At 39.9% G+C, this 9403-nt stretch overlaps 1 protein-coding gene across 2 annotated transcripts in view; it reads left to right on the plus strand.

Annotated features, from left to right (window-relative positions):
- The window catches only part of ip6k1 (inositol hexakisphosphate kinase 1), a 34025-nt gene that overhangs the window by 152 nt on the left and 24470 nt on the right, over window positions 1-9403 (plus strand). The window lies entirely within an intron of this gene.

The following is a 9403-nucleotide window of genomic DNA, read 5'->3' on the forward strand; positions in this document are numbered from 1 at the left end:
GGATCTCCACGGTGTTAGCAGGCAGGCTAGCGGTGCTAACGGAGCGGAGCGTGGGGTTAGCTCAGCCGCTCAGCGGGGCTCCAAACCCCGACGGAAGGCTCCGTCTGGTCGGCCTCGTAGTTACTATTAAATAGTGAGTTAACCAGCCCGACGACTGGAGCCCGAGGCGGAGCCACAGCTAGCGGCTAGCTGCCAGGCTAAGGTCAACCAGCTAACCAGCTAGCCAGCCCGCCAGCTAAGCAGCTAGTAAACAGTCAGGTAACGTGGTAAACAGCCAGTTAATCAGTTATTCAAAGGTCAAGTAAACTAGTCAACAGTCAGTTAACCTGGTAAATAGTCACCTTACCAGCTAGTCATCAGTCAGTTAAACTAGTTATCTGCCATTAAACCAGTTTAACAGTCAGTAAACCAGGTAAACAGACGGTTAACCAGATTCACGGTCAGTTAACCAGGTAAAGAGTCAGTTAACAAGGCAAACAGTCGGTTAACCAGTTACACAGTCGGTTAACCAGTTACACAGTCAGGTAAACAGTCAGTTAACCAGGTAAACAGTCGGTTAACCAGTTACACAGCCAGTTAAACAGTCAGTTAACAAGGTACTCAGTCAGTCAACCAGTTTAACAGACAGTCAACCAGGTAAACAGTTAGTCAACCAGGTAAACAGACAGTTAACCAGTTAAACAGACAGTTAACCAGGTAAACAATCAGTTAACCAGGTAAACAGTTAACCAGGTAAACAGTCAGTTCACCAGGTAAACAGTGGGCTAACCAGGTACGCAGTCGGCTAACCAGGTACGCAGTCGGCTAACCAGGTCGGCTAACCAGGTCGGCTAACCAGGTACGCAGTCGGTTAACCAGGTACGCAGTCGGTTCACCAGGTACGCAGTCGGCTAACCAGGTAAACAGTCGGCTAACCAGGTAAACAGTCAGCTGTGTTGGGCTGGAGAGCTGCAGGGTTTGGGGTTGGTATGTACACCTTGTTGTTGGGAGCAGAGTGTGGTTGTAGAAAAGTATCTTCCCTCCACATGTTTAGCGTCTGTTCTTTACCTGCGTTGCTATGACAACAACACTCACCGGGGATGCAGCCATTTATGGTTCCTACATCGGTATCGGCCGATATTGGCCTTGTTGACGCCATGGGCAGAAGGGATTACGTTCGCCGATGGCAGTGGTCGATGTTTATCCAGTGTTTCCACATGTTGGAGCTGATGGTGGTTTGGATGCTGGTCCAAACAGCTGGTTTACCCTGTGTACTGAAAATACTTCCACATGACTCCGGTGCAAAACAGATCAACAAAAGTGTTGATTCCAAGTTCCACAGGGATCAAATATGTCCGCGACCAAATCTTCTTGAACGAGAGTAAATCCAAAGTTAAGTAATAATTCTTAGAGCAAGCAGCAACAACTACGGTAAGGAAAGCGTGTTGCTCCGCCTCTACAACACCGTCCACTGCCCCGCCCGTTAAAGCAGAACCATGACTCAAAGAGCCGCTCCAACCAGAGAAGAGCGGAGCGTGTTTTTAGCACCAGAAGCTAGAGCTAAACCCTGTCATTATCAGTCCAGTTTTTAACCCGTGTCATCTATGTAAATATCATTTGTACATATGTGAATGTAAACAACACTTGAATGTATAATAAACACACGTCTAAGGTGCTTTGGCTCCTCCACCACAATTAGACATTACTTGGGCGGGGCCACCCGGGTGTATTAACCTCCTCCAAAGTATATTTAACAACCCATTTTAGTTACACAGTTCTTCTCTTGATTTCCTACCCTTTGTCATCTGCTATGTAGGTTGTCCCTAACCGGGGGTCCATGAGTGAGGCCGTGTCCAGCAGTTCCTGTTTCACAGGGTCATTGTATTTATTGTTGAGGGAGTTGCGCTTGGTTTGTTTGGTGAGCTCGGTCTCACCCTCCTCTGGCTGCAGAAGGCTGTTGTTGAACAGGTGGAGCATCGCGTTGAGGTAGAAAACACTCAGGTGGGCCTCACCAGACAAGCCATCAATGAATTCCTTCAGTGGAGCTTTATTCATTGACTCCCAACACGTCCATGTCCTATCAGGTGCCAGGTGCCCGCTTTCCTGCTGTAGCCTCCTGTTTCAACACTTCTACCATCAGTTGTCTTGAACTCCACCTGGTTAGGGACTCGGTGATGAGGTTGTGAGAAGGTAGAACGAGCTCAATCAATTCACATGTGATGAGTAATAAAGTTCGATATAAGTTTGTCCGGTTTGGGCCGCGAGCAGCAGAGCAGCGGTAGGAAACTGAGTAAATTAAATACATAAATATATTCCATTCAAATGTGTATGCCTTTTTTTTTTTCCCTTTTAATATTGGGGTTAAAGAGAAATATCTGTGGCCCTATTTCACACTCTAGATGTAATTTCATTAACAGATGGCCTACACCCCCATGTAAGGAACCATGTAACGTAATGTAAGGAACCATGTAACGTAATGTAAGGAACCATGTAACGTAATGTAAGGAACCATGTAACATATTGTAAGGAACCATGTAACGTTTTGTAAGGAACCATGTAACGTAATGTAAGGAACCATGTAACGTAATGTAAGGAACCATGTAACGTAATGTAAGGAACCATGTAACATATTGTAAGGAACCATGTAACGTTTTGTAAGGAACCATGTAACGTAATGTAAGGAACCATGTAACATATTGTAAGGAACCATGTAACGTTTTGTAAGGAACCATGTAACGTTTTGTAAGGAACCATGTAACGTTTTGTAAGGAACCATGTAACGTTTTGTAAGGAACCATGTAACGTAATGTAAGGAACCATGTAACGTAATGTAAGGAACCATGTAACGTTATGTAAGGAGCCATGTAACTTAATGTAAGGAACCATGTAACGTAATGTAAGGAACCATGTAACGTAATTAAGGAACCATGTAACGTAATGTAAGGAACCATGTAACATATTGTAAGGAACCATGTAACGTAATGTAAGGAACCATGTAACGTTATGTAAGGAGCCATGTAACTTAATGTAAGGAACCATGTAACGTAATGTAAGGAACCATGTAACGTAATGTAAGGAACCATGTAACGTAATGTAAGGAACCATGTAACGTAATGTAAGGAACCATGTAACGTTATGTAAGGAGCCATGTAACGTAATGTAAGGAACCATGTAACGTATTGTAAGGAACCATGTAACGTAATTTAAGGAACCATGTAACGTAATGTAAGGAACCATGTAATGTAAGGAACCATGTAACGTAATGTAAGGAACCATGTAACGTAATGTAAGGAACCATGTAACATATTGTAAGGAACCATGTAACGTTTTGTAAGGAACCATGTAACGTAATGTAAGGAACCATGTAACATATTGTAAGGAACCATGTAACGTAATGTAAGGAACCATGTAACGTTATGTAAGGAGCCATGTAACTTAATGTAAGGAACCATGTAACGTTATGTAAGGAACCATGTAATGTAAGGAACCATGTAACGTAATGTAAGGAACCATGTAACGTTATGTAAGGAGCCATGTAACGTAATGTAAGGAACCATGTAACATATTGTAAGGAACCATGTAACGTAATGTAAGGAACCATGTAACGTAATTAAGGAACCATGTAACGTAATGTAAGGAACCATGTAACATATTGTAAGGAACCATGTAACGTAATGTAAGGAACCATGTAACGTTATGTAAGGAGCCATGTAACTTAATGTAAGGAACCATGTAACGTAATGTAAGGAACCATGTAACGTAATTAAGGAACCATGTAACGTAATGTAAGGAACCATGTAACATATTGTAAGGAACCATGTAACGTAATGTAAGGAACCATGTAACGTTATGTAAGGAGCCATGTAACTTCATGTAAGGAACCATGTAACGTTATGTAAGGAGCCATGTAACTTAATGTAAGGAACCATGTAACGTAATGTAAGGAACCATGTAACGTAATGTAAGGAACCATGTAACGTTATGTAAGGAGCCATGTAACGTAATGTAAGGAACCATGTAACGTATTGTAAGGAACCATGTAACGTAATTTAAGGAACCATGTAACGTAATTTAAGGAACCATGTAACGTAATGTAAGGAACCATGTAATGTAAGGAACCATGTAACGTAATGTAAGGAACCATGTAACGTAATGTAAGGAATCATGTAACGTAATGTAAGGAACCATGTAACATATTGTAAGGAACCATGTAACGTTTTGTAAGGAACCATGTAACGTTTTGTAAGGAACCATGTAACGTAATGTAAGGAACCATGTAACATATTGTAAGGAACCATGTAACGTAATGTAAAGAACCATGTAACGTTATGTAAGGAGCCATGTAACTTAATGTAAGGAACCATGTAACGTAATGTAAGGAACCATGTAACGTTATGTAAGGAACCATGTAATGTAAGGAACCATGTAACGTAATGTAAGGAACCATGTAACGTTATGTAAGGAGCCATGTAACGTAATGTAAGGAACCATGTAACATATTGTAAGGAACCATGTAACATAATGTAAGGAACCATGTAACGTAATGTAAGGAACGATGTAACGTAATGTAAGGAACCATGTAACGTATTGTAAGGAACCATGTAACGTAATGTAAGGAACCATGTAACGTATTGTAAGGAACCATGTAATGTAAGGAACCATGTAACGTATTGTAAGGAACCATGTTACGTATTGTAAGGAACCATGTAATGTATGGAACCATGTAACGTAATGTAAGGAACCATGTAACGTATTGTTAGGAACCATGTAACGTAATGTAAGGAACCATGTAACGTAATGTAAGGAACCATGTAACGTATTGTAAGGAACCATGTAACGTATTGTAAGGAACCATGTAACGTAATTAAGGAACCATGTAACGTAATGTAAGGAACCATGTAACGTATTGCAAGGAACCATGTAACGTAATGTAAGGAACCATGTAACGTATTGTAAGGAACCATGTAATGTATTGTAAGGAACCATGTAACGTAATGTAAGGAACCATGTAACATAATGTAAGGAACCATGTAACGTATTGCAAGGAACCATGTAACGTATTGCAAGGAACCATGTAACGTATTGTAAGGAACCATGTAACGTATTGTAAGGAACCATGTAACGTAATGTAAGGAACCATGTAACGTAATATAAGGAACCATGTAACGTAATGTAAGGAACCATGTAGCGTATTGTAAGGAACCATGTAATGTAAGGAACCATGTAACGTAAGGAACCATGTAACGTAATGTAAGGAACCATGTAACGTAATGTAAGGAACCATGTAACGTATTGTAAGGAACCATGTAACGTAATGTAAGGAACCATGTAACGTATTGCAAGGAACCATGTAACGTAATGTAAGGAACCATGTAACGTAATGTAAGGAACCATGTAACGTAATGTAAGGAACCATGTAACGTAATGTAAGGAACCATGTAATGTAATGTAAGGAACCATGTAGCGTATTGTAAGGAACCATGTAATGTAAGGAACCATGTAACGTAATGTAAGGAACCATGTAACGTATTGTAAGGAACCATGTAACGTATTGTAAGGAACCATGTAACGTATTGTAAGGAACCATGTAACGTAATGTAAGGAACCATGTAACGTATTGTAAGGAACCATGTAACGTAATGTAAAGAACCATGTAACGTATTGTAAGGAACCATGTAACGTAATGTAAGGAACCATGTAACGTAATGTAAGGAACCATGTAACGTAATGTAAGGAACCATGTAACGTATTGTAAGGAACCATGTAATGTAAGGAACCATGTAACGTATTGTAAGGAACCATGTAACGTAATGTAAGGAACCATGTAACGTATTGTAAGGAACCATGTAACGTATTGTAAGGAACCATGTAATGTAAGGAACCATGTAACGTAATGTAAGGAAACATGTAACGTATTGTAAGGAACCATGTTACGTTTTGTAAGGAACCATGTAATGTAAGGAACCATGTAACGTATTGTAAGGAACCATGTAATGTAATGTAAGGAACCATGTAACGTATTGTAAGGAACCATGTAACGTAATGTAAGGAACCATGTAATGTAAGGAACCATGTAACGTAAGGAACCATGTAACGTAATGTAAGGAACCATGTAATGTAAGGAACCATGTAACGTAAGGAACCATGTAACGTAATGTAAGGAACCATGTAATGTAAGGAACCATGTAACGTAATGTAAGGAACCATGTAATGTATGGAACCATGTAACGTAATGTAAGGAACCATGTAATGTAATGTTAGGAACCATGTAACGTATTGTAAGGAACCATGTAACGTAAGGAACCATGTAACGTAATGTAAGGAACCATGTCATGTAAGGAACCATGTAACGTAAGGAACCATGTAACGTAATGTAAGGAACCATGTAATGTAAGGAACCATGTAACGTAAGGAACCATGTAACGTAATGTAAGGAACCATGTAATGTAAGGAACCATGTAACGTAATGTAAGGAACCATGTAATGTATGGAACCATGTAACGTAATGTAAGGAACCATGTAATGTAATGTTAGGAACCATGTAACGTATTGTAAGGAACCATGTAACGTAATGTAATGAACCATGTAATGTAAGGAACCATGTAACGTAATGTAAGGAACCATGTAATGTAAGGAACCATGTACTGTAATGTAAGGAACCATGTAACGTAATGTAAGGAACCATGTAACGTAATGTAAGGAACCATGTAACGTATTGTAAGGAACCATGTAACGTATTGTAAGGAACCATGTAATGTAATGTAAGGAACCATGTAATGTAATGTAAGGAACCATGTAACGTAATGTAAGGAACCATGTAACGTAATGTAAGGAACCATGTAATGTAAGGAACCATGTAACGTAATGTAAGGAACCATGTAACGTATTGTAAGGAACCATGTAACGTATTGTAAGGAACCATATAACGTATTGTAAGGAACCATGTAACGTAATGTAAGGAACCATGTAAGGAACCATGTAACGTAATGTAAGGAACCATGTAACGTAATGTAAGGAACCATGTAACGTAATATAAGGAACCATGTAACGTAATGTAAGGAACCATGTAATGTAAGGATCCATGTAACGTAATGTAAGGAACCATGTAACGTAATGTAAGGAACCATGCAACGTAAGGAACCATGTAACGTAATGTTAGGAACCATGTCATGTAAGGAACCATGTAACGTAATGTAAGGAACCATGCAACGTAAGGAACCATGTAACGTAATGTAAGGAACCGTGTCCTGTAAGGAACCATGTAACGTAATGTAAGGAACCATGCAACGTAAGGAACCATGTAACGTAATGTAAGGAACCATGTCATGTAAGGAACCATGTAACGTAATGTAAGGAACCATGTAACGTAATGTAAGGAACCATGCAACGTAAGGAACCATGTAACGTAATGTAAGGAACCATGTCATGTAAGGAACCATGTAACGTAATGTAAGGAACCATGTAACGTATTGTAAGGAACCATGTAACGTATTGTAAGGAACCATGTAATGTAATGTAAGGAACCATGTAATGTAATGTAAGGAACCATGTAACGTAATGTAAGGAACCATGTAACGTAAGGAACCATGTAACGTAATGTAAGGAACCATGTAATGTAAGGAACCATGTAACGTAATGTAAGGAACCATGTAACGTATTGTAAGGAACCATGTAACGTATTGTAAGGAACCATGTAACGTATTGTAAGGAACCATGTAACGTAATGTAAGGAACCATGTAAGGAACCATGTAACGTAATGTAAGGAACCATGTCATGTAAGGAACCATGTAACGTAATGTAAGGAACCATGTAACGTAATGTAAGGAACCATGTAATGTAAGGAACCATGTAACGTAATGTAAGGAACCATGTAACGTAATGTAAGGAACCATGCAACGTAAGGAACCATGTAACGTAATGTTAGGAACCATGTCATGTAAGGAACCATGTAACGTAATGTAAGGAACCATGCAACGTAAGGAACCATGTAACGTAATGTAAGGAACCATGTCCTGTAAGGAACCATGTAACGTAATGTAAGGAACCATGCAACGTAAGGAACCATGTAACGTAATGTAAGGAACCATGTCATGTAAGGAACCATGTAACGTAATGTAAGGAACCATGTAACGTAATGTAAGGAACCATGCAACGTAAGGAACCATGTAACGTAATGTAAGGAACCATGTAATGTAAGGAACCATGTAACGTAATGTAAGGAAACATGTAACGTATTGTAAGGAACCATGTAACGTAATGTAAGGAACCATGTAACGTAATGTAAGGAACCATGCAACGTAAGGAACCATGTAACGTAATGTAAGGAACCATGTCATGTAAGGAACCATGTAACGTAATGTAAGGAACCATGTAACGTAATGTAAGGAACCATGCAACGTAAGGAACCATGTAACGTAATGTAAGGAACCATGTAATGTAAGGAACCATGTAACGTAATGTAAGGAAACATGTAACGTATTGTAAGGAACCATGTAACGTAATGTAAGGAACCATGTAACGTAATGTAAGGAACCATGCAACGTAAGGAACCATGTAACGTAATGTAAGGAACCATGTCATGTAAGGAACCATGTAACGTAATGTAAGGAACCATGTAACGTAATGTAAGGAACCATGCAACGTAAGGAACCATGTAACGTAATGTAAGGAACCATGTAATGTAAGGAACCATGTAACGTAATGTAAGGAAACATGTAACGTATTGTAAGGAACCATGTAACGTAATGTAAGGAACCATGTAACGTAATGTAAGGAACCATGCAACGTAAGGAACCATGTAACGTAATGTAAGGAACCATGTCATGTAAGGAACCATGTAACGTAATGTAAGGAACCATGTAACGTAATGTAAGAAACCATGCAACGTAAGGAACCATGTAACGTAATGTAAGGAACCATGTCATGTAAGGAACCATGTAACGTAATGTAAGGAACCATGTAACGTAATGTAAGGACAACCTAACGACAACGAGGAGCCCACAGCAGCTCAGTGCCTCCTGGCTCTGGGATGTTGTGACCCTGTTGGACTCGCTGGGCCAGCGCTTGGTCGCGGTGGAATAAGAAGATATGTTTTGCAGCTGCTCTGCAACTGTAGTTCTTGTTTTGTTGTTTGAATTGGGCACAATTTATAGTAAAACCATCAACTACCTCAGTGCCTTGAGGCAAGGCTCCAAACATGACTGTGGCTTGAAGTAGACGGCTCCACATTCCTGGAAGTGCTTGTCTCTCTCTCTCTCTCTCACTCTGTCTCTCCTGGAAATAGCAGTTTAATCTGTGCGCTATCAGCTGCTGCTCTGAGCTGATTGGTCGGCTGCTGACTCACCTGATCAGACAGGTAAACCATTAGAGGTTTGTTTTGAGGCAGAGCCCAGTAGTAAACAAGGTGAAGCTCACTTTGCAGCC

Source organism: Zeus faber (assembly GCF_960531495.2).
Source record: "Zeus faber genome assembly, chromosome: 5".
NCBI classification, from domain to species: domain Eukaryota; kingdom Metazoa; phylum Chordata; class Actinopteri; order Zeiformes; family Zeidae; genus Zeus; species Zeus faber.